At 40.2% G+C, this 27,007-nt stretch overlaps 1 long non-coding RNA gene across 1 annotated transcript; it reads left to right on the top strand.

Annotated features, from left to right (window-relative positions):
• The first annotated feature begins 1,163 nt into the window (after nt 1-1,163).
• On the top strand, nt 1,164-21,046 carry LOC142829755 (uncharacterized). The gene is made up of 3 exons (XR_012904496.1): nt 1,164-1,682; nt 16,082-16,200; nt 20,606-21,046. It is a non-coding gene; the product is annotated as an uncharacterized LOC142829755 (long non-coding RNA).
• The last annotated feature ends 5,961 nt before the right edge of the window (nt 21,047-27,007 follow it).

The raw sequence follows: 27,007 nt of genomic DNA, 5'->3' as shown, positions 1-27,007 counted from the left end.
TTATTTTCCCAGATTTCATTCCTATGGGCTTCCTGATTGAATTATAATGTTTTAAGAACTTCAGCCAATTCCAAAAAGGTTTTATAGAAACACATAAATGTAGGGCTGGAAGGGCATTCAATATGTTCTCAAATTCAACTCCCTGCACTTAGGCAGACCAAGTAAGCCTACACCTGACAGATGTTTGACTAACTTGTTCTTTAAAAAAAAAAAAAAACAAGCTTTCAAGGGAGGTTGTGAAATCCCTGCCATTATTTCAGAATTTAACAGTCCTTATAGTTAGAATTTTTTCCTAATATCTAACAAGCAGCATTTTGTTGTAAAGCCGTACTGAATAAAAGCCTTTTTCTTTTTAACTTGATGTTTATCATCTGTCTCTGTAGTCCCAAAACTGATTGTGCTGATGTAAATCTACTTCTTATTTTTTATGGCATGAAGATATTAGTAATGTTCATATGGCTAAGTCAAAATTAGTGGTCCCAAGAGCAGATTTGAAGAAGCTTGATGTAAGTCGGAAAAGCTACTGGTAAATGATCAAAGAAGGCAATAATTTATAATGTGATCCATAATTTGTGATTGGCATCCAGATTAACTTTGTGTGTTGTCATTCATCTTTCAGAGCTATAAAAGATGACAGCATCCAGTATAAAGAGGGAGAAAAACCTGTTGAGAGTCTATGGGTTAAGTTTAAAGGAGCAAACAACAGCATTGATGTTGTGGTTGGTGTTTGCTACAGGCCACCGAATCAGGTGGATGAGGTAGATGAGGCTTTCTTCGGACAACTGAGCGAAGCTTCCAGATCGCAGGCCCTGGTTCTCGTGGGGGACTTTAATCACCCTGACATCTGCTGGGAAACCTACACGGCAGTACACAGGCAATCCAGGAAGTTTTTGGAGAATGTTGGGGATAACTTCTTGACACAGGTGCTGAAGGATCCGACCAGGGGCCATGCGCAGCTTGACCTTCTGCTCACAAACAGGGAGGAACTAATAGGGGAAGTGGAGGTGGGTGACAACCTGGGAAGCAGTGATCATGAGATGGTAGATTTCAGGATCCTGACCAAAGGAAGAAAAGAGAGTAGTAAAATACACACCTTGGACTTCAAAAAAGCAGATTTTGACTCCCTCCGAGATCTGATGGGCAGAATCCCCTTGGATGTTAACATGAAGGGGAAAGGAGTCCAGGACAGCTGGCAGTATTTTAAAGAAGCCTTATTGAAGGCACAGAAAGAAACCATCCCGACGCGTAGCAAGAGAGGCAAACATGGTAGGAGACCGGACTGGCTTACAGGGGAAATCCTTGGTGAACTTAAGCACAAAAAGGAAGCTTGCAAAGAGTGGAAACTTGGACAAATGACCAGGGAGGAGTTTAAAGGTATAGCTCAAGAATGCCAGGGGGTTATCAGGAAGGCGAAAGCGCAAATGGAATTGCGACTGGCTAAGGATGTGAAGAATAACAAGAAAGGTTTCTACAGGCATGTTAATAATAAGAAGGTGATCAGAGAGGGTGTGCGGCCCTTAATGGATGAAGGAGGTAACCTAGTGACAGATGATGTGGGGAAAGCTGAAGTACTCAATGCTTTCTTTGCCTCTGTATTCACGGACAAGGTCGGCTCCTGGACTTCTGCGCCAAGTGACACAAGATGGGATGAAGATGGACAGCCCGTGGTGGGTAAAGAACAGGTTAGGAACTATTTAGAAAAGCTAAATGTACATAAATCCATGGGTCTGGACTTAGTGCATCCTAGGGTACTGAGGGAGTTGGCAAATGTCATTGTGGAGCCTTTGGCTATTATCTTTGAAAAGTCGTGGAGATCGGGAGAAATCCCGGATGACTGGAAAAAGGCAAATGTAGTGCCCATCTTCAAAAAAGGGAAGGAGGATGATCCAGGGAACTATAGGCCGGTCAGTCTTACCTCGGTTCCTGGAAAAATCATGGAAGGGATCCTTAAGGAATCCATATTGAGGCACTTGGATGAGAGGAAAGTGATTAGGAATAGTCAGCATGTATTCACAAAGGGCAAGTCATGCCTGACCAATCTGATTAGCTTCTATGATGAGGTAACTGGCTCGGTGGACATGGGGAAGTTAGTGGATGTTATATACCTTGACTTTAGCAAGGCTTTTGATACGGTCTCCCACAATATTCTTGCCAGCAAGTTAAGGGATTGTGGATTGGATAAATGGATGATAAGATGGATAGAAAGATGGCTAGAAGGCCGGGCCCAGCGGGTAGTGATCAATGGCTCGATGTCAGGATGGCGGTCGGTTTCTAGCATAGTGCCCCAAGGTTCGGTTCTAGGACCGGTTTTGTTCAATATCTTTATTAATGATCTGAATGAGGGGATGGATTGCACCCTCAACAAGTTCGCGAATGACACTAAGCTGGGGGGAGAGGTAGATACGCTTAAGGGCAGAGATAGGGTACAGAATGACTTAGACAAATTGGAGGATTGGGCCACAAGAAATCTGATGAGGTTCAACAAGGACAAGTGTAGAGTCCTGCACTTGGGACGGAAGAATCCCAAGCATAGTTACAAGCTGGGGACCAACCGGTTAAGTAGTAGTTCTGCAGAAAAGGACCTGGGGGTTACAGTGGATGAGAAGCTAGATATGAGTCAACAGTGTGCCCTTGTAGGCAAGATGGCTAATGGCATATTAGGTTGCATTAAGAGGAGCATTGCCAGCAGATCCAGAGATGTCATCATTCCCCTCTTTTCGGCTTTGGTGAGGCCGCATCTGGAGTATTGTGTCCAGTTCTGGGCCTCCCACTACAAAAAGGATGTGGATGCATTGGAGAGGGTCCAGCGGAGGGCAACCAAAATGATTAGGGGGCTGGAGCATATGACTTATGAGGAGAGGCTGAGGGAGTTAGGTCTGTTTAGTCTGCAGAAGCGAAGAGTAAGGGGGGATTTGATAGCAGCCTTCAACTTCCTGAAGGGAGGTTTGAAAGAGGATGGAGAGAGGCTGTTCTCAGTAGTGACAGATGGCAAAACAAGGAGCAATGGTCTCAAGTTGTGGTGGGAGAGGTCCAGGTTGGATATTAGGAAAAACTATTTCACTAGGAGGGTAGTGAAGCACTGGAATGGGTTACCTAGGGAAGTAGTGGAGTTTCCATCCCTAGAGGTGTTTAAGTCTCGTCTTGACAAAGCCCTGGCCGGGTTGATTTAGTTGGAATTGGTCCTGCCTAGAGCAGGGGGCTGGACTTGATGACCTTCTGAGGTCTCTTCCAGTCTATGATTCTATGATTCTATGATCTGCCAGACAATGTCCTAAAATAGTTCAGTGAGGACCGTTGTTTACCCGGTGAGCAGTTCTTTTGCAAAGTTTGCAATCAGATGTGTGTTTCAGACATTTATTTTCTCAGAATTCATTCCTGGTTGAATAAGAATGTTTTAAGAACTTTAGCCAATGCCAAAAAGGTTTTATAAGAACACATACATGTAGAGCTGGAAGGGCATTCAATATGTTATCAAGTTCAACATCCTGCACTGAGGTAGGACCAAGTAAGACTATACCATCCCTGACAGATGTTTGACTAACTTGTTCTTTAAAAAAAACAATGGCAGAGATTCCACAACCTCCCTTGAAAGCTTATTTGAGAATTTAACAGCCTTTATAGTTATAATCTTTTCCTATTATATAACTTACATCTTTCAGATGAAGTCTATAGCTTTTTTTCTACTTTCAATGGACATGGAGAAGAACTGTTATCACAGACATATTTCAAATCTATTACCAGGTTTCCCATCAGTTTTCTCTAGACTGGACATGCCTAGTTTTCTAATATTTCCTCAGAGATCACATTTTTAAACCTTTTAACATTTTTGCTACTTTCATATGGGCTCTCTACAATGTATCCACATCTTTCCTAGGCTGTGTCTAGACTACACCTCTCTGTTGACAGAGAGATATAGATTAGGCACGTCAACATTGCTAATGAAATAGGGATTTAAATATCTCGCATTTCATTAGCATAAACATGGCCACCACTTTTTTTTCAAACAGAGCTTTTTGGAAAAAAACCTCAAGCAGTCTAGACATGGATTTGTCAAAAATAAACCCTTTTTCAACAGATCCTGTAAACCTCATTTTTTGAGGAGTACAGGATCTGTCAAAAAAGGGTTTATTTTCAACAGATCTGTGTCTAGACTGCCGTTTTTTTCCCGAAAAAGCTCCATTTCAAAAAAAAGTGGTGGCCATGTTTATGCTAATGAAGCACGGCATATTTAAATCCCTGCTTCATTATCAATTTCAACATGCTTGATTTGTATCCCTCTGTCAACAGAGGGATGCAGTCTAGATGTAGCCCTAATGTGTGGTAGCCAGCTTTGTCATCACCAGTGCCATGTGAAATAGAACAATTACTCCTGTGTTTTACATAAGACACTTCTGTAATGCATTTTTTTTTCAAATGCATCACATTGTGGGCTTATATTCAATTAATCCCCACATCCTCTTCAGTGTACTACTGCTGACCAATAATTCCCCATTTTGTAGTGTGCATTTGCTTTTTCTTCCAAAATGTAGTACTTCTTTTTATGGAATTTCATCTTGTTGAATTCAGAACAATTCTTCAATTAGTCAAGGTGATTTTGAATTCTAATCCTGTCTTTTGAAGTGCTTGCACACCTCCCAACTTGGTGTCATCCAAAAATTTTATAAGCATACTTTTGACTCCATTATCCATGTCATTAATGAAAATATTGAAGATTACCAGGCCCAAGACTGACCACAGTGAGAACACCACTAGATTCATCATTCAGTATGATAGCAAACTACCAACATCTATTCCTAGAATACAGTCTTTTCAACCACTGGTGTACCTATCTAGAAATCATTTCATTTAGATCACATTTCCTTAGACAGCCTCACTAAAATCAAGATATATCATATTTACACCTTCTACCCCATTTACTAAGCCAGCAAACCTTTCAAAGGTAAAAACTAGGTTGGTTTTGCATAATTTTTTTCTTTTTTCTTTTTTCTTTTCTCTCTCTCTCTTTTTTTTTTTTTTTTTTTTTTTTTTTTTTTTACAAATGGTGCGAGCTGTTCCTTACAACTGTATTTAGTAATTTGATCTGGTATTTCTCCAAGTATCAAAATTGAGCTGATCGGTCTATAATTTCCAGAATTGTCTTTGTTCTCCCTTTCAACTATAAGTTTGCCCTTCTCCAGTCCTCTGAGATAATTACTAATATTTTGAAGGTTTTATTAACCGTTTCTTTAAATTCCCATGATTAATTTCCTCAGGCCTGGGTGACTTAAATACATCTGATTTAATTAAATATTCTTTAACCTGTTCTTTCCCTATTTTGGATTATATTCTTTTCCCATTGTTAATATTAATTGTTTTGCTTATCTGGTCACTATTACCCATTTTAGTGAAGACTGCAGAAAGAGGTATCAGCTTCTTTTTATATCAGTTATTAGTTCTCCTTTCCTGCTAATAGAGTACTTACATTTTTTCATCTTTCTCTTGTTCCTTATGTATTTAAAAAACCTCTTGCAAGAGTTCATGGGGCCCTTCAGAAGGTTCCGCTGACTCACATGAATTGGTAATTTCAAGTTGGCTGTGACTGGGTTGTACTCACAAGCTTTGTGAATCTTTCTTTCTCTCTGAACTGGAAGTATATATGCCAGAGTGGACAGCCATTGAATGTGTGGTTATCTAATGTTCCAGTTCTGAATCTCATTATAGCGTAAAAGTTCATTCAGAGATTTGGTACGTGAGCTGCCCATCCAGACTGGTGCCTAGCATTCACTGGTCAAATATGCCAGAGATAGAGTCCCTGGTTGAAATGTGTGTACCTTGGCACCCCATTTTATTCCCACAAGTTTTCAGAGAAGACTAATTGTTGTTTCTGAGTGTCCCTCCCTCTACCCCTTTTTTTGCATGCCTTTTCCAGATGAATTTTAAAAGTAAAACTTCTGTTTAGACACATCCAAGTACTTTGGATAGGGATCATTTCAGACCTGTTGCCAAAAAAGTGATGTTGATTGGTTCCTCAGCCATTTTATTATCTAAGCAAAAGACTATTACCAAAGTTTTGAAGGTGATGGAGTGGAGTTTCCAATATTTAAAAGCATTCTGTTATGTTAAGGTGAGTTGGAAAGGATATTACTGATGACCGTGAGATCTTTACATTATACTTCAAGAGTTATGTTGCCACCATAAATGAAATTACACTAACTTTGCCAGCTAATGCAGAGTTTCAATAGTGAAGACAACCAGCATGTATTCTTGAAACAAACATTTAGTGAGAGTGTATGCATTGCTGGTGCTTGCTCAGCATTGTGGCCAGGAGTTGAGTAGTGCTACAGCATTGGTTAATTCTTAAGCAATAGCTTCACCAAAGGCAGCAGATAGCTCTATCAGCACTATTACTGTTTTTAAATTCCACTGGAAGCCAGCTTCCCTTCAACTAGTAATGGCAAGAACCTGGTCACAACTTTGTTTCAGTCTGAAACTGGCCTGTTTCTTTGGCAAAATAACCTCAAAGATAAGGGCAAGGCCATCCAGCAAGACCGTCTCTATTAAATTGCAAATTGATACTGCATTATACCTGGCAGCATCATTTGATAATTTCCGAAATCTGAGGAGGGCAATTGACTATTGCCTCACGCTCGCTCTTGGGATCTTTTCCATTGATTGCACAGCAGAGAACAAGCTTGCCACCCATGCTCATATCTTTGGCCTGTAGTAATGAATGTGAAACAATGGTGTTGGACATGACTTCCAGTTGATAGCTTTCTTCTGGGTCAGTGACTCGATACTTATGGAGGAGTGTCTGGTTTTGTGACAGGAATGAGACTGTCCACTGTTTCATTTAATCTTTTTAGGAGAGCAGACTTCAATGACTCTATTTGTGTTTTTGCTGTCTTTAGATCACTGTTTTCATACTCTTTGAAGAGTGCTTCTGTCTCTGGCAATTAAAAAAAATATAGGGACAAGATGACAATCTTCACATCATGCTTCTGTTATTGCCCTTCATCAAAAATACTACTGGGCATTGATTTGTCAATTTCCTAGTGTGACTTTTGTAAACCCTTCCATTTAACTTCATTGCTTACTCTTCTGTCTGAAGGAAATGTGAGGTCACTATACTGCTTCCGCGTTGTTTTACAGAAATGTTCCACACAAATAGGTGCAATGAAAAACAAGATTATTTCAGAACTTTCTTTTACAGTGTGTGTTTGTAAATACTGGTGCCCAAAGCCATTGTTTTGTGAATGGTGTTTGATTTGCAAGCTAGAGTATTTACAGTGTTCCCTCTGTTAATGTATGCAGTCAAAACTATTTTCTTACAGGCAGGAAGCATGGATTTTGATTCCATGTGTGGGATGCTAGTAAGGAAGCAATCTGGAACGGTTCTTGAAATGAATTGTATTTCCCTTCCTATAAGGGAAAGGTGGCATCTGGCAGTGCATTCTTTGTAAGGGCTGTGGGATTCTAGAACTTATGATCCCCTTTTGGTCTAATATAGCTTGAATTTGGTAACCTAAATGTCAGGAATGCTGCTAATGACATTTGCTAAGGAGAGGGCTGAGAAGTTCTGATACTAGAAGACTAAGAAGTGAAAACAAGATTTAGCAGCTTGTTTAATGTAGCTCCTGATGACTTTATCATTTGAATGTGTCTGAGATTCAAAATTTAGGTTAATATGTAGGGGTAGGTCTACACTACAGCACTAATTCAAACTAACTTAATTCGAATTAGTTAATTCGAACTAAGCTAATTCGAACTAGTGCATTTAGACGTAAAAACTAGTTTGAATTAGCATTTTGCTAATTCGAACTAGCATGTCCACATTGAGTAGATCCTGAACCGAGGTTAAGGATGGCCGGAAGCAGTGCCGGCAGGGCATCAGATTAGGACTTAGAGCATGGAGCTTCTGTCTCAGGCTAGCCGAGGGCTGTGCTTAAAGGGACCCGACCCCCACCCCAGACAGATAGTTCTCAGGAGTTCCCCGCTTGCAAATGCAATGGCTTGGTCATTGTCTTCGGTCCATTCCCTCCAGGGTCCCTAGTGTTGGCCGCTGTCATCAGACAGGCTACTGGGCTAGATGGACCTTTGATCTGACACAGTACGGCCATTCTGATGTTCTTATGTTCTAAGCTCAGGGCTCAGGGTCGGGGGTCTCACTGGACCAAATTGATTTTCATGCAAACCTGCTCCTGGGTGGCAAGACTGGCAGCTATCTTACCCTAGACGGCCACTTTCCTGTGCCTAGTGAGGAGGTCGTGGACGTTGGAGGCTTCCCCCCAAACCTCAATGAGGTCCACGCCTCTTGCGGCCCCGGCCAGTCTCCTGGGAGCTGCCAGCCTGGTCCCGGGAAGAGGCAGATGGCTGGGTGGCAGCGGGTGGCTGGTTTGTGCCATGCCAGGTGCAGGGTCTGCTGGCTGGGTGCTGGCAGTCTTGCACCTGGCATGGACACCGTAGCCAGACCGTGCCCCTTTAAGGGCTCCGGGGCTGGGAGGGGGGCCCTGGTGGTACCCAGAGTGGCCACCAGGGCAAGCTGGGGAGGGCTAGCCTCCCACTAGTTCGAATTAAGTGGCTACACAGCCCTTAATTCTAACTACTTAATTCGAACTAGGCATTAGTCCTCGTAGAATGAGGTTTACCTAGTTCGAATTAAGCGCTCCGCTAGTTCGAATTAAGTTTGAACTAGCAGTTTGTATGTGTAGCGCCTATCAAAGTTAATTCTAACTAACATCTGTTAGTTCGAATTAACTTTGTAGTGTAGACATACCCTATTAGACTAGAGCCACCATTAGATCAATAAATCACCTGTCCGTAAGGGTCTGTAATAGACATCCAGTCAGTGCCAGCTCCATTTCACTCAAAATTTACATACTGGGAAAGTGACTAGCCCAATGTGTGCAGATATAAAATGATAGGCTTGTCACTTCAACACTTTTTATCTATGCAGGAATTATCACAAACAAGGATTACCTCAAGGACTGCTACTACAGGAAAAACAAATATCAAGTTGCAGTAAATTTGTATTAGCCTCCAAACAGTACTAAATCAGTGTCATTTGATGTAAAAAAAAACATGTTCATTGATAACATTAGAGACCACCAGGCCATTTTCTATTTTTTGTTTTTCACTTGATATCAGTGATATTTATCCTCTGGAACTTGAACGACACACTTTTCTTCAGGGTTTTATGTGGAGTGTCCATAGTGTCAACAGCTCTGATATGTTTTTTGAATCTCTGTCTGAGAAGCAGATATGGAAGCAGTTTGGGGATCAAACAGAAAGCTCCTCTTCTTCCTTAGCACATGTGAGAAAAATGCAGGGAGCACTGTGCAAGAGAAGATCCCCAAGATGTATTTTCTCTTTTGTTTGACCCAGAGGAAGAAAAAAAATGCCGAGAGCTGACCATTTCTCCCTTCAAGCAGCAGCAAAAGGGAGAGAAGGTGTCTAACAGGAGAAATGTTTTTGTGCCTTCCATGAATCAGCATGGGAGATGAGATAAAGCACTATTAATCACTCAATAGAGCCATATGGCCAAAATACCATCCTATACTAATGCAACATTTTAATTAATTTTTTTCATATAATGCCATAGTGCTTTATAGTTTTAAAGGAAAATAATTGATCCCTGAGTCAAAGTTTACCAATAGCTCCCTGAAATACCTTTGATGGACAAAAAAATAACTGACCAGCTCTTGAAGGTTGACTATTTAGAAAGTTGCAATAAAAGCTCACTGCTAAGACACTACTCCACTTTAGAGAAAAAGTACATATTTCTCTCCCTTTCTGTGTCAAACTCTATTTTTAAAAAAATATTGAGAAAACAGTAACTGGTTTCTGGGAACTAGCATTGTGAGGTTGACCAGAAAGAGGTTAAAAACAAACTGTTATTTCAAGCACATATTTCACTCAGTGATTAACCTATACCCGAATGGTAGCTGTATCATTTCATTTTCTTGACATCCTTCCTTGCTTGGAGTTCACATAACCTTATGGCATACAGCATCTCACTAGCTGAGATACCATATTGATTACACTCTCAGAACATGCTTTGATATGGATAAAAAAGAGCTTTTTCTCTCATCTTAGGGCCATTTAAAACAGGGGGCCTTATAAAAAAGATGTTCTACCAAACACATATTTTCATGTAATTACCATTCCTATGCATGACACTACATCTGTGCACAAATGGCTAGTTAGAATCACCATGTTTCTACATGGAAATATAACTTATTCTCCATTTAAATGCGAGTGTTCCAATTAATTCGGACAATAGGCTGGCATTTTAATACAATAGTGAGAAAGAGCCTTACAATTTCTTTGCAAAGAATAGAATAATTAGCTTGGATAGTACTATTAAAATTCTGGTATTAAGAGTCTGTGTAAATGACATGAACATCTGAAAAATCTTATTTTTTCACTCTTTCCTCACTTTCCCTAAACACAGAGAGCCCTATCTCTATATAAAGCTCATTTAGCACCACTAAGGGTATGTTTACACTACAGCATTATTTTGAAATATCGTATTTTGAAATAGCTAATTCAAAATAAGTTGTTTCAAAATAACACATCTACACACAAAATGCATTTCAAAATAGCATTTTGCTATTTTGGAATAGCGCATCCACACTGAGTAGATGCTGAATCGCATTTAAGACTGGCTGGAACCAGTTTCGGCAAGGCATCAGGTCAGTAGTTACTTTATGTGGCTGCTGCCTGAGGCTATCTGAGGCCTGTGCTTAAAGAGACCCCACCCTCTGGGACAGCCATTTCTCAGCTTTCCCTGCTTGCTTGCATATCTCGATGCAGGACAGCAAAGCATTTTGTCCCTGCATGCTTTGGTTGCCCTCACTTGGGACACCACAACACTCTGCAACATGGAGCCAGAGCTGCCCCTGGGCAGTCTGGTACTTCTTGTGGATGCGTTGCTGCGAGCCTGACTGCACTTGCTGCAGGCTGCCATCCGGGAGGTCCATCAGGGGGCTGTCAGTATCCAGGAGGCCCTGTGGGGGAGCTTCCACACTGAGGAGCACTAACAGTCTCCTGGTCTGCCCCACTGTGGGCTTGTGCCTCATTCCTCCCTCACGTCTTTCCACTTACCCCTCTCTAACCCCCCTTCCTGATGTGAAATAAAATACACTTATTTTCATGAACACAAACTTTCTTTATTTAACAAAACTGAGGAGGAGGGGAGAATGAACTCTGGTGAGACTGGGGAAAAGAGGCAGGAGAAGGGAAGTGAGGGGAGGCGAGAGGAGGCGGAAACCTGGGAAGAGGGAGTTGGAAGAAGGAAGCAAGGGGAAGAAGAGGGAGGGGACACTCAGGGCTCTGGGTTGGGGGTCTTGCCGGACCAACTTGATTTTCATGCAAACCTGCTCCTGGGTGGCCTTTGGTGGCCAGGCTGGCAGCTATCCTGTCACAGACAGCCACTTTCATCTCTCTAGTGTGGAGATCATGGACGTTGGGGGCATCCCCCCCAAACCTGAATAAGGTTCATGATCTCCACCCTGGACCAGGAAAGTGCCCGCCTTCTCCAGGTCCTGGCAGGCTCCTGGAAGCTGGCAGATTGCTCCTGGGGAGTGGTGGAGGGCTGCCTGCCAGTGGCTTGCTGGCTCATGTTTTGGGGCCACTGGTCAGAGGCAGTGACTGCTGGCTCTGGGCTTGCAGGCTTGGAGCTGGCATAGGCACTGTGGCCAGAGTCAAGCCCTTTAAGGACTCCGGGGAAGGGGAAGGGGAGGGAGAGGAGTGTTCTTGGCTGAGGTTGGAGTGGCCACCAGGGCACCCTGGGAAGGCTGGAGGCCCCCAATTTTGTCTACACAGCACTTATTTCGAATTAGCTACTTCAAATTTGGCATTATTCCTTGTGGAATGAGGTTTACCAAATTTGAAATAAGCACTCCGCTATTTTGAATTAATTTTGAAATAGCGATTTGGCTGTGTAGATGCTAGTAAAGTTATTTCAAAATAACTTTGCTGTGTAGACATACCCTAAGTCTGTGTCTACATTGGCATGATTTTGTGCAAAAGCACCTGCTTTTGCGCAAAAACATGCTGCCTATCTACACTGGCGGGGAGTTCTTGCGCAAGAACACTGATGTTCTAATGTGTGAAATCAGTGCTTCTTGCGCAAGAACTATGATGCTCCCGCTCAGGAAAAAGACCTCTTGCACAACTGTTCTTGTGCAAGAGGCCAGTGTAGACAGGCAACATGAATTTCTTGCACAAGAAAGCCCGATGGCTAAAATGACCATTGGAGCTTTCTTGCGCAAGAGAGCGTCTTCACTGGCACAGATGCTTTTGCGCAAAAGCACATCTCTTGCGCCAAAAGCACATGCCAGTGTAGACGCTCTCTTGTGCAAATACTTTAACGCAAAAATTCTTGTGTTAAAAAATATTTGTGCAAAATCTTGCCAATGTAGACATAGCCTCCGATTAATAGTTACTCCAGTTTGGCATTGGTGAAACTTGGATTAAAGAATGTGGGCAAAGTGTCCAAGTAAAAGTCGTATTACCAGAGACAATCTGTAATTGTTGGTAGTGGAGTGGGGGCACAATTTAAAGGTTCTCATGGTAGGCATCAGGGCAGGGACTATAAACCTTGTGTCATGTTATTGGATTGTAATATGAGGAGGCAGATCATTGTTGCACCCACTATTGTGGGTTTGCCCCATATTTGGTGCAAAGTGGTCTATGTGAGGTGTTAAATGAAAGCTTATGCTGTGCTGATTTTGTGTATGCTACTCATTTACTTGTATGATATTTGTGTGTACAGTTATGAACATTGGCTTTTTATTTATGTTTTAAATGTTTTCTCTCTGGGAGACAGCAGTAGGTGTTGACTATCTATTGTGAGGGGCAGTTGCTCCGTGCTGCATGGACAATGGCTTTTAAGGGTTACGAATTGACACCTGAGGAGTACACAATGGCTTCATGCCTGAAAATGACACACCTGGATATTTCATGGCTCCTTGCCTAGAAAGGACATGGAACTGATTACATGACCACCAAGCAAATCTATTTTGGAAATGGATTTTCCTGTACCCAGGAAAACAATGGATTTCCCTTTGCATGGGCAAGGTTATACAAGTATCCAGAGGGTGCCTCCATCTTGTCTTCAATTCTGCCTTCTGCTCCAGGAGCACCTTCGCTAAGGACAGAGGGCCAGGAAGGGTTTGTTGATCCATCCTAACAAAGGATGTACTAAGAGCCTGCATCAAGAACTTGGTGATTGATGTACTTATTGTGTTTTCTTTAACAATCTTACACTCTACCTTTTCTTTCCTTTTATTAATAAAGGTTTAGATGTTAGATTCTAAAGGATTGGTACATCATGCTCTTTTGGGGCAAGATCTGAGGTATAAATCGACCTGGAAAAGTGGCAGTTACTTTGGGACTGGGAGAACCTGTTTGGAGTTGGTGAGATTGGTAAGATGTTGTGCTGGTTATGGCACAGGTAAAGTTGGAGAGTCTAAGGGGATTTGCTGGTGCAACTTTTTGCTGACTAGATTGGCAGTTGAATTGCTCTGTGTGACTGGTTTGGTGCCTTATAGGGAGGGCCCCAGTCTTGGGCTGTAAATAGCCCTGGTTGTAAGCAGTTCACCCTGCCTTGACCCTCTCATCAGTGCCCAAGACCACCTGATATCTTGCACCCTGCAGAAATCGGGGAGGAGAACATGATCCCACATTCCTCCTCATCCCATGTTGTCTGTGTGGTCTGCTAGTAGCTGTTTCATTAAGCCTATATACTTAAAATTTAACTATTGTAAAGTTGTGAGCCTATGTGATCTCTATAGTAAGTCTTTTATGAATTTGTATGAAGGAAGTGCCATGTAATCTTCTAAGTTACTACATAGGTAATTTTATATAAAGGGAAAACAGAGGAGTGTGATGAGGTCTTTCCACACTCCACCCCAGAAAACGGCAATGGAATGGGTCCTCCAAGCAGCTTAGAATGATTATGTAGGACACAGCCAACAGGGCCCAGCAGGTCTGTATAAGAAGAGCTGGAGACTTCAGAGTAAGGACAGTTCTAGAGCTGGAGGAGGGTGAGTGGCGTATGGGGCTGGCTAAAAGAACTATAGAACAGCTGCAGAATGGTGCTGCAATAAGCCAGGGAGAGTGAGAATGAGCCTGAGCTGGTTGATGGGACTCCATCAGGACGAAGCCCTGAGGTAAGAGTGAAAGCAGTACATGGCCATGGGGAATTAGAGTAGTGGTACAACTTAGATAAAGAGACATATCAGACTGCTCCTATCTACAGGGTCCCTGGGTAGGTCTAGATGTTATGCTTAAAAGAAGCACACAGGATCTTTGGGTAATGTAGGCAATTGGAGTTGCAAATGAAGCCCGGGATTTGAATTTCCCGGGCTTCATTTGCATCTCGCCGGGCGCCGCCATTTTTAAATGTCCGCTAGTGCGGACTCCGTGCTGCGTGTAGTCCTATTCCGAACTACCGTTACTCCTCGAACTACCGCCCGGTGAAATTCAAATCCCGGCTTTGTTTGCAACTCCGGTTGCCTACATTACCACTCTAGTTCGAACTAGGGTGGTAGTGTAGACATACCCTTATTCAGTATTTTCAACACGCCGCATTTATTGATAATATAACAAAGTGTATACACATTCACACACACATACGTCCTGCTGATGGAATAGTTGCTAGTCTATTGCTCGACCCAACTTATCGGCCAGATAAGTTGAGTACAAGGGAGGAGCCAGTTTCTTAGCCATCCAGACTGATGTTCCGTGGTCTTAGCAAGACAGAACCCAAAGAACCATATAAGACACCCAATCCTTTATAGGATTTTCCTTCCATATAAGTCTACTCATTTTGCCTTGTTAGGCCTTAATCAGTCATTCGGCATCACAATAAGTTTTTCTTTGACATATGTTTATCTGGAGGTTGTTCTCACAGTCAGTGATGTTGATGACCCCTTCTTGGCGTTGTGTTCTAGCAAAACAGTTCCCTATCAAGGGATGCTTGTCACTAAGTTCAGGGTTCGTCAATCTGCCCTGGTAGTCAGTGTTTTTAGTGTGCTTTCACTTAGTTGATAATTATTTGGTGCTTCTGAGTCTCTGGCCCCTCCTCTGACCAATTGAGCATGCAGTGGCCTTCACACTTATCTCTCATAAAACATTCTCTCTCTTATTCACACAAACAATACATTTACAGAATTTCAGCATGGGACAAATGGGTACTTCTAGTCACTTTAACAAAGTTACAAAGTTTTTCAACATTCAACTTCTTTCTATCTATTACAAGACCTTGCTTAATATTAACACAACCATCCCTTCGCTGTAACATCAGAACATGCTAACATCAAACAGAGCTGGAGCTAAGTTAACAAAGCTGCCTGGACAGTCTGAGACCTACATCTTGGCTGTGTCTAGACTGGCAAGTCTTTCTGCAAAAGCAGCTGCTTTTATGGGAAAACTTGCCAGCTCTCTACACTGGCCACTTGAATTTTCGCAAGAACACTGACGATCTCATGTAAGAAATCAGTGCTTCTTGCGGAAATACTATGGTGCTCCCGTTCGGGCAAAAGTCCTTTTGCGCAAAAGGGCCAGTGTAGACAGCTCAGATTTGTTTTGCGCAAAAGCGCGTCTAGATTGGCACGGACGCTTTTCCGCAAAAAGTACTTTTGCGCAAAAGCATTCGTGCCAATCTAGTCGCTTTTTTCTGCAAATGCTTTTAACGGAAAACTTTTCCGTTAAAAGCATTTGTGGAAAATCATGCCAGTCTAGACGTAGCCCTTGGGTTTAAGTTTAATCCAAACCTTTTGCTATAACGTGCATTCATTATAACTAACTAACTTATTACACAATTACAAATATACATAGGCTCCCCAACCACCCATTAGTCATTGAGGGAAATTACCTGAACATTGGGGCACCCCAAAGGGGGAACTTAACTCCAGTATCCCAGCAGGAGAGCTTTGGCCACAAAGGTCCTAAGAGGGTGAATACATTGTATACAGAGAGGGAGCCCTGGGACACTGCTGTATCCTGAAGGAGAGATGACTGAAGACACTACATAGGAAACTGAAAGAGATCTCTGTTGGACTTGTATCCTAAAAGGCATTTTGCTTTGTTTTCACAGACTGACTGTGTGTGACATGGCTAGAGGACTGAGTGACCAAAGATCCAACACAGCCCAATATAGCTCAAGACAGAGAGAGTGCAGGCATATGCACTTGGCCAAGGGGGCACTTGTGTTAGGTGAGTTTGCCCTCTTACAAGGAGAAACAGAAGAACCGCTCTAATGGCTTGCAAACCTTTCACAAGCTAGTATGGATGCCTTGTTGGAGGGCTAGAGTAGGAAGTGGGAGTGAGAGATTATGTAACAGAACCAAAATGTATTATATTTTAGCACTGTTCTATGTCTACTTTGCATTGTCATTTCATACTGGGGAAGTGATGGAGACAACTGAAAGCTAATGAAGTACATCTGAATAATACCACTCAGTCCTTCTTAGATGAAAAGCTTGGGCAAATACACATTTAAATTCAAATTTTGAAGAGCCACAAAAATGAAGAAAATGTATGGAAATATTTTGTTTCAGAAAAAAAGTGAGCTGCTTTCAAGTATGGAAGGAATGAAAAAAGTACAGATTTTTTTTAAACAAAGTTTGTGCAACTTTTATTTTTGAACAATAGCATCTTAAAAGTGGAAAGATGGAAGCTGAAATTTTGGCTTGGATATAATTTCAGTACTGTAAGTATGCACAAGTACCCAGGTCCAGTGAAAAACTGGGTTTGATTTAACTTAAAGTTTAGAAACTGTACTTACATATGAATAATGGATTATGTTAAAAATAAAACTTTGGCAGAAAATGCTGACTGGTCAGGTCTCTTCAAAATGCAGCATATTTAGAAGTCTAAATATAAACTGAGAACCCTAAACTGAAGCATTTAAAGAGAATAAAGAACAATCTAGAAGAAAATAAAGAAATTCAGAGGCTTCAAGTTTTGTGTTATTGCAGCAAAGTTATGTTCAATTAAGCAATTTGAGCAACCTGCCTAAGAAAAAAACTTGCCCAGTCATAGAGACCAGGCATAGATGCCAGAACACACAAACTAGATCAAGGATGTGAAGTGGACCGATGCTACACGTCTTTGACTCTTTATAATAATATAAAATAAAAAATAGTGTCTTTCATTCAGGCACCCTGAATTCCTTCATAGCTGAAGGTAAGTATCATTTCAAGATGAATAAAGTACAAGTTGAACCTCTCTAGTCCGGCACTTTCTGGTTCAGCCACAGCTATCTCTGGCATGCTTTTAGTTATCTAGAGGTCCGCTTATCATGAGTGTGGCCAAGTTTCCCATTGTTCCATAAAGTTTGTTTACAGCCACCAATCCTGGCTCTCAGTGTTCTGTGGTGTTATTGAGCTCTAATTTACCCCTAAATGTCTTCTAAGAGCACAGTAAGCAGTGGAATGTTGGTAATGCTACAAAGTGTAAGCATGTTTTTATGTTTTATCTGCTTATTTCTTTGTGCCAGGCCAATAAAATAGTGTAAGAACACTAACATTTTATGAAAACAGTTGTTAAACCGTAGCTAGGTATAGGTTTATTTAAGGTGTATCAGTCATACATTACTAAGCGCATTGCAAGCATTATTCTGTTTATTCTTCTTGGTTAAATAAAAAATCAAGAGACCCACTCACTGGAATATTGACCTCCCATGGTTCAGTAAATTCTCTAGTTCAGCACCTGTCAGGTCCCTAGGGAGCCAGACTAGAGAGGTTCAATCTGTATAAAAGAGTTTCCAGGGTCTCACCAATCCAGTGGTAGTACTGCATTGCAGAGTGGTTTTTTTTAAAGCACTTAGGTGTATACAAGTACAGTTTTCTATACAGTAGGTTACTTTATGACTCTGCATATCACTCTGGATAGCACATGGCATACACCCAGATCACTAAAAATACACTTAACATTACAACTATATTGAATATCATTTAATCTTTCTATGATTCAGAAAGCACTTCAGAATGTTGAAGAGCCTCAGGGTCATCATCATGAATATCAATGATCATTGTGGATGTAGAAGGTGTAAGGAGATGGGACTGAATCTGTAATGACCCAATGGCACATTCTGGAAGCTTCTTTTTGAATAAACCTCTGATTACTTGCTTGCTTGTCTTCTGCCTCTTTCATAAAAGGAGAGTTCAGAATACACAGTTGTATAACATGCAGGGTAGTATATTAGTTCTAGTTACAAGATTGAAGATTTTTATTGGGAGATACCAGAAATTCTGATTAATTAATTGCTGGATAATGGATATTTTACTGTATGAAGAAATAAGACAGTTTTAGTCAGTATGAGAGGCAGTGATCTCTGCCCAACAGCAGTTTAATCACCATCATATTTTTGTCTTTGCTTTGTTTTTTTAGTCATCACGGCAAAGGAGGGTTTTTCAGGGATTTTGAAGGTTAGGTAGCTTTTTAGATAATAATAGGGATTATCTCCTATGTGTGAGGAGCAGAGCAGCATGGGAGAAAGCAGAAAGGTGCTAATTTGAAAATTTAACAACTGGCTAATGGAGGCCAGCATCACTGGCTAACTGGAGGCAGGAAGAGTAATTGCTTTTCTCAAAGTTATACTTCTTGGATTTAAAAATCTGTGCTGAGCCTTCAAATGCTCCAAATGTATTTAGACCTTAATAATTTAACTGCTGGGTTTTTTACTAGAATTAAATTTTTAATAATCATTCTTCCTTTGATCCTCATTCAGTAACCCTTTTTTACCAAGTGTTTACTTATCTCTCTAAATCCTGGCAATTTTAATTCCACCTTGATTTTGTTAATGTTAATCTCACTGTATTTAAAGTTATACCATCAATTTAGCTTCTTTAAAAAGCATGTTCCACATCAATTCTTTTCTCTGCTGAATGTGGATTAATCATATTGCATATTATCAACTTTCACACAGCTTCACACTTCATGCACAGTAGATAGACTACTATAAACTACATTATCTGTTCAGATCAAGAGTTCAATCTCTCTCACTCAATGTACTCTTTCAGCAGCCATATTATTAACCACTTTACGTTTGGTGGTTTTTTTCATTTATAGCAAAAGGAATGAATGTTTACTGTTTTCACAGTAGAGCTAACCTTATTAGTTTGGCAGGATTTTACTGTAAACTGCATTTTTCAGATTACAATATTTTAACAGGTTCAAATTGTATCAAGCTGAGCCAATTCAGTTAGTCTGAATGTGGTCTTGTTTTAATACAAAAATATTATAAATGTGTTAGACCCTGATTAACATCACAAAGTGAAGACCTCAATTCATCAACACTTTTTAACACGCCCTTAATTCCCATTAATGTCATACTTAAGCTACTGCTTAAAGATAAGAATGAGTTTAATAAGGTTATCTCATGAGTAAAAATTAAATTTAAATTGGATCAGTAGATCAAGGCTGTAGTCCTAACTCTGTGGCAATTGTGATCTAATGTTTTGGAGTTTAAGTTTTAATGTAACATTGTCCATGATTTACAAGATCTGTTAGGTTTTATGCTTCTGGACATTATGGGTGTGTCTAGACTACAGCGTTTTTCGAAAAAAGTGGTCTTTTTTGAAAAAACTTCCCCTTCATCTAGACTGCTGTTGCATTCTTTTGAAAGTAAATCAAAAGAACACGGCAGTTTTTTTTGACCACGGAAAACCTTGTTTTACAAGGAATAACACTTTTTTTGGAAAGTGCTCTTTCAAAAAAAGGTGTTATATAATGCAAACTGTGCTTTTTTGAAAGAGATCATCCAGACTGCCTGGGTGCTCTCTTTCGAAAAAGCGGCTTGCTTTTTTGAAAGTACTGGTTGTAGTCTAGACACTCTTTTTCGAAAGAGGCTTTTTTGAAAGTATCTTTTGAAAAAGCCTCTTTTGAAAGAGGCTTGCAGTCTAGATGTAGCCTTGGTGTCTTTTGTATCTAAATCCAATTCTTCTATTTTTATTCTTCAAAAATGGGAAAAATAAGTTTCATGTGTAATCAGCCGGACACGATCCCCCTTCCCTCCTCTTCGCTGGTATCTAGCTGACCAGACATACTCCTCTGCTTTCCTTTCTCCCCTGACCTTGGCTTTCTTATGAATATGTATGTAACCGGTTGAATGTGTGTGAGGTGTGAATGAGAAACACCCAACCAAAAGGGCAGTTTAGGGTCCGTGACCTTATAAGTCAGACAAAGACTCTGCAAGCAGATAAATTAACTGAGAAGCCACCAGAAGCTCTCTCTTTCTCTCCCTCTTGGACAAGATGTAACATCACAGCAGAAGCCTGGGACCAACCCAGGAGATGTAAAGCCTCCTGGAGCTTCAAAGTGATTTCCCAAGGAACATCATGGTCAAGTCTCTGGAAAGCTGACTCCCGGCCAGCACTCCAGCCACCAGTGAAATCAAAAGTAATCTACACTGCACTTGCAGCCTGCCTCCAAACTGCCCGCATGAATGTGATGTATGTGCGTGAGTATCACTTTACTCTTAAGAATCTGTATCAATAAACAACCCCCAAAACAATACTGCTCCAGCCCACCCTTTGTCCAGGTTTGTTCCTCACTAGATCTAATAAACCATCTTGTTAGTCTTTAAAGTGCTACATAGTCCTGTATTTTGTTTTAGATCTGAGGAAGTGCAACATCATGTACCATTGCAGCTGATGATTCCCATTATCGTTGCTTAAGGTTAGCTCAGATCTCTTGATGTTGCTGCTATACCCACCCTCAGTCACCTATCCTGTAGTTTATATACACTTTTAAAAATTTAATTTAGATTTATTTTTAAAATAAATGTTTTTGAAGATCTGTGTAAATATTTAAGGATGGTATTGAAAAGTGGATGTCACTGGGTCGTTCTCTTCTTTACGTACTAATGATAGTACTGTTTACTAATTGTGTTGCATAGTGCCACATTAGCAATGATTATTGTAGGTTTGAATCTGTCAGTGTATCCTAAATATTTTAAGTAATTCTACCCATCTAGATCTGTGATTTTTGCAATGAATAATTGACTACAGCTCTTTTTTCCTTCTCTGACAAGACTGTGTACCAAAGAGTTCTTTAGTTCCTTTGGTATTTTTTGTTGTTGTTGCTCTGTCTTCTCTTTTTTTATTATTTAGTAAATTATTGAGATGTTATCTATATGTAATTCTTGACTGAAATTCTCAACTGCTTGTGAAAAATATAAACCAGAGGAATTTGTGTTGTTGGTATTGTGTGCCCTGATGGGTATATGTGGGACTAAATGAATGATTGTTCTGTTGCCACTCTTAATTTAAAAGAAACTTTAAAAAAAAACAACAATGATCCTGTAGCACCTTAGGGCATGACTACACTAGGAAATTATTTCAAGATAACTAAATTTGAAATAATAAATCTCAAATAACTATTTTGAAATAAGCTTATTCCCAAGGAAGGCAGGAGTACAGATTTTGAAATAACCAGCCCGTTATACCAAAATAGTGGCTTGGTAGTGTGTCTGCTTTGCTTATTATTTCAAAATAAGGGGGGTTATTTGGAAATAACTCCCGAGTATAAACCACGGCCTAGCCACTAACCAAAAAAATATATAGATAGCATCATGAGCTTTCGTGGGCACAATCCACTTCTTCAGATGACAAATATTTGTCATCTGAAGTGGGTTGTGCCCACAAAAGCTCATGATACTATTTACATATATATTTTTGGTTAGTCTCTAAGGTGCCACAGGACCCCTGTTATTTTTTTTGTTAGCTACAGACTAGCATAGCTGCCCCTTTGAGACAAGGTAAAGTACTTCAGCATTTTTTAATAATTGGTTCAGTTTCTTCTTTAACTGTGGAAGCATTCTCAAAATCTGCAAAGTTTCATTGTGCTTGTTAAGTTTCTATATTTTATTCTCTAAGGATCTGATCCAAAGACCAAAAAAACCTTTAAATGGGCTCTGAAGAAAGTTCTAAACACTTAGGCCAAACCACTTTATATAAAGCCAACCTATTGCAAGAGGGATTTTTCTACAGTAACAGATTTATTCAATAAATCTACATAGCCAGTAACTACAGCTTACTAAAATTGGATAGGGACTGAATACAATCTTCATGTTTACCTGATGCCAAGGATTACATGAGGAAGAGTTGTTTTCTGATTCCCAAATTTTGGTGAGAGAGTACCACTTGGACAATGCCTATAAGCCTTAAGCCAGCATGCTTTCAATATTGCATTTGATGTGCTGATGCAAACTCCTGTGAGATCCCGAGAGATCATATTAAAATTTAACTAGCAGAATGAAGGGCCATTTCAAGTAACTTCTCAGGCCCCAATGTCACTCAGCTACTTGCTTGATAAAGCTAAATCATCCATGCCAGAAATGAGTTATATCAAAACAGTTCTGAAAAGTAATATTTTTGCCTTTGGAATGCACCAAATTATATCTAATAGGAGGTATTATGAAATACTTACATAGGGAAAAATGCCCTTGGACTTTCCTACAAAGAATAAGATTCTTGTCCCATTGAAATCAGTTGGAGTTTTGCCACTGACTTTAACTGGGACAAGGATTTCCCTCACATTTTTGTGACCTCAATCATGTTTCAGATAATATGGGTTTAGTCTGGAATTGTAACTCTTAATAAACTCAATATATTTCTTTCGGAAAAATTTACAAACACACTCCATAAAGTCCACTCATTGTCTTCTCCCAGTGATGCTGTCTACTTTATCAGCCATGATTATGGACGTATTTTCTTTTTCAAAAAGTGCAAAAACAGATACATGTATCTCTATATATGGAGGCTTACTGAAATAAAAACAGGACTACTCCTGGAATGAAGTTCCTTTTGTGTTTAAATGTTCACAGGATCAGGTAGAAAACATTTTTAGGAATGACAACGGTTGTATTTAGTTTTGGAAACCTGTTATTCAACACGCATAGTATTTTCCTAAAATAAGAACTATAAAGGATTTATTTAAAGTCTATTTTAAAAAATAACTGGAGAGCATGACACTGGAAGTATGCGCTGAAATCAATAATGTCTTTCCTTTGCCTCTCTCCACTTTCCGTTGAAATAATTATTTTGTAGGTAGGTGTATTATGGACACTTTCCAAATTCACTGATTCTTAATTAAAGATGCCTAGGTTAACCTAAGAAGAGGAAACAATTATTCTTAATGTGCTCTGTTCTCAAGTGTTAGAGCCTTTTACCAGAGTTCTCTTTCCCAGAACAGAAAAAGTAATAGTACTTGGCATGAGAATTGTTGAACTGTAGTCTAATTTTTTGTAGACTTCTTTAGTATGATCTGTTAGAATTTGCTATGGAAGATACTCTTGTGAGTGTGTTCTGATTCTCTGTATTTTGCATTTCAGATCCTTGAGCAGGACCTGCTGACTTTTCTAAAAATATATTACAGGTCTCTTTGGACAAGTGAGGCCTGAAAGCAGGAAAGCAAACTCGAGTGAAATAACCATAGCCAAATTTAGGCTGGGTCAGGAATGAAAGCAGTTGTTTGTTTTGCATTTTAGTTTTTTCCTGTCTTCTCAAAAATAACAATAAACTATTCATATTTCAGTGGAATAATGATGAAATGCTAATTTTCCACTCAGTTCTGTGGTCCATTTCTTCTTTGTCAGGCTTCTGATAGAATATCTTATTTGACATAGTAGTGTATGAAACACATTAATCTAATGGCTCTCAAGAGAGTGAGTTTTTGCAGTACTGGAGTTTAAGTGGACCTCAGAGACCTGCCTTTTATTTTGTATCTTTGTTTTATTTTGTCCCTGTGGTTGTCTTATAGAAGTGTTTCTGAAATCTCACTTTTCTTTCCCTTCATTCCTTGGACATCCCAATTACAAATATTTAAATGCAGCTGTTTTTAACACACCATATTTAAGGTAAATTATTCTCCATTTGTAACCTTAAAAAAGGTTAAGACTGGGTACTTAAATAGACGTTATCCCTTCTTTCCTGTCTCTCACTTCATTAAGCATCTCGTCTATTTATGCAATGCTCTTCTGAAGAGAACTTCCAAAGTTTCATGTCCAAGGGCTGTTTTCATATCTGAAGGCTTATCTTTACAACATCAGATGTCCTTGTTCTTGTCTCCTCCACTAGATGGTTGTGGGTATCATGCAGTTAACCATTATGTTGTAACATCTTCTGTCTGTTTGTTCATATTTAAACAGCTAAGTCTGTAGGTAAAGAGCCTTTGAATCCCTGTTTTGAAGTGGTTTGCATTTTAAGTGTATTTTCATGTACTATGATCAGGCCAGCTGGGACCTCCTTTAACATCTCTAGAAGCTACTAGTATTTATGATTTTTGGATAAAAAATTTGATCAGTCAGCTCCCATGGCTTTTCCAGTGTATTTTTAAAATGACATTTTGATATTCACCTTCTTTTCATTTTCATTCTGCTAATATATATATTCTCATTATATAAATAATCACGATGATAAAAATATTGAACTGTGCCAAATAACAGGTTCCTGCTGCAAAATACTTATATTTCAGGGATAAAATTCACCCCATATAGAGGACCACAATAAAGCTTATTTTTACTTCTTTTTTTATCTGAGTTGCTACTTAAAGTTCAGTAGTTCCAGTTGGGAATAGAAATTGATGATGGAGTCTAGTGTTTTCTTTATTAATAAAGAATGTACATGATCCCGTTTCTCAGAATGTAGGAGGAACAAATACCAAAGGAGAAAGTTTATTTGCTAATTGTCCAAAGTCTTTTTAACCAGTTACAGAAGTTCATTCACTATCTTCTTCCAGGGTTTTATACTGTGTTTGTCCAGTTTGTGTTGCTCCAATTTTGTTTTGGTTCACCGATGCATACATGTGGTCAAACAATATCTAGACAAACCCTCCATTCATATGGTGCTAATTTTTATGAAGGCTCCATTGTGCCTTACTGTGTCTACAATTATGCAAGATCCTGTATACCTCCTTTTTTGAGGAGTTTTGTGCAAGATCCCTTATGCCTCTAAAAAGGAGGTATATAGGATTTTGCACAAAAGTAGGGTATTACGCAAAATGTATGCCCATCTATACTGCTTGTTTTTGCATAAAAACCTCTTCTGCAAAAAGCATCAGAAGAGAATATGCAAATAACAGCATGACAAATGCTAATGAGCACTTCATTTGCATTGTCTCTGCCCACAAAAGGGTGCAGTATAGACGTAGCCTGTAAGTAGGGTTCCCATAACTGTCTTAGGGTATGTCTACACTACCCCGCTAGTTCGAACTAGCGGGGTAATGTAGGCATACCGCACTTGCAAATGAAGCCCGGGATTTGAATTTCCCGGGCTTCATTTGCATAAGCGGGGAGCCGCCATTTTTAAATCCCCGCTGGTTCGAACCCCGTGTAGCGCGGCTACACGGGGCTCGAACTAGGTAGTTCGGACTAGGATTCCTATTCCGAACTACCGGTACACCACCTTCCACGAGGTGTACCGGTAGTTCGGAATAGGAATCCTAGTCCGAACTACCTAGTTTGAGCCCCGTGTAGCCGCGCTACACGGGGTTCGAACCAGCGGGGATTTAAAAATGGCGGCTCCCCGCTTATGCAAATGAAACCCGGGAAATTCAAATCCCGGGCTTCATTTGCAAGTACGGTATGCCTACATTACCCCACTAGTTCGAACTAGCAGGGTAGTGTAGACATACCCTTACAGCTTAAATGAAGTGTTCCTTCATATTCACCATTTTCAATGAGAATTTATCCCTGATCATAAAAAGATTAAACCCTAATTTAAGTCCTTCGGTATCATATAAAGTTATGAACTTGGCTGAAGTGATAAGTTTTCTACTCACCCTTTGCACAGAGGTCTGAGAAAATCATTTCTCACTCAGCTCTGACTACAACAGTATCAGTTTTATTCTTTCATTGTGTAGAGGTATTGATTTGGGAAATTCTTAATTTGGGTATTTAAAAAAAGGCAATGTAATGAAAACCAACATGCAAAGTATTACTCGTAGGAGAATCTCTTCTTATTTATTTTGGTAGTTTAAAACAAACTTTAAAGAGCCTCTGTAACCATGTAGGCATATGGAAATTTTAAATAACCCATATTTTGTCACAGGCTGATTAAGTTAAAGTATAGATACATTTTAAATTGACTCTTTTTAATAGAGGGAAATATAAAGGAGTTGCATAATATAAATCATATATAATTAAACTCCTACTGTTTTAATCGGTTAAGCAATTTTTTTTCCTGCTCACCATATTCATCACAGCTCAAATTAGGGATGTTAAATCCTGATTAATATGTTAACCAGTTAAACTGTATGTTTATGGGTAAACTGGCCCACCATGTCACGCTTTAGGCAGGGAGCCACTGGAGCAGCCCTCACTCACATCACAGTGTGGTAGGCCCAGCCAGACTGGAGTGGGATGGAGCAGCCATGGGTGAGAACTGCTCCACTCAAACCAGGCAGAGCTTACTGTACTGTGCCATGGGCAGAAGGCTGCTCTGGCTGGGCTGGGTGCTGGTTAACTGGCTACCCCCATAAGCATTAAGATGAATGCTTACTGGTTAACCCGTTACATACCTTGCTCATTTCTTGCCCAGAGCATAAGTCTGAGGAGGTATGTCTAAACTGCATCCCTCTGTTGGCAGAAGGATGCAGATTAGGCAGGTCGACATTGCAAATAAGGCAGGGATTTAAATATCCCATGCCTAATTTGCATAAAAATGGCCACCACGTTTTGCCGACTCAGCACTTTATCGGCAAAAAGCGGCAGTCTAAAGGGGGATCTGTTGAGAAAGGAAGCCTTTTTCAACAGATCCCTTATGCCTCCTGCAAGGAAGTTTACGGGTCGAAAAAGGGTTTCTTTCTCAACAAATCCCCCTCAAGACTGCCACTTTTTGTCAACAGAGTGCTGAGTCAACAAAACACAGAGGCCATCTTTATGCAAATTAGGAGTGGGATATTTAAATCCCTGCCTCATTTGCAATGTCAACCTGCCTAATCTGCATCCCTCTGCCAACAGAGGGATGTAGTCTAGACATATCCAGGGTGTCTACACTACAGAGTTTTGTCAGAAAAA

Source organism: Pelodiscus sinensis, chromosome 6, assembly GCF_049634645.1.
Source record: "Pelodiscus sinensis isolate JC-2024 chromosome 6, ASM4963464v1, whole genome shotgun sequence".
Taxonomy (NCBI): domain Eukaryota; kingdom Metazoa; phylum Chordata; order Testudines; family Trionychidae; genus Pelodiscus; species Pelodiscus sinensis.
Note: the sequence above shows the minus strand (reverse complement) of the source record. Positions and strands in the feature narration are given on the sequence as shown.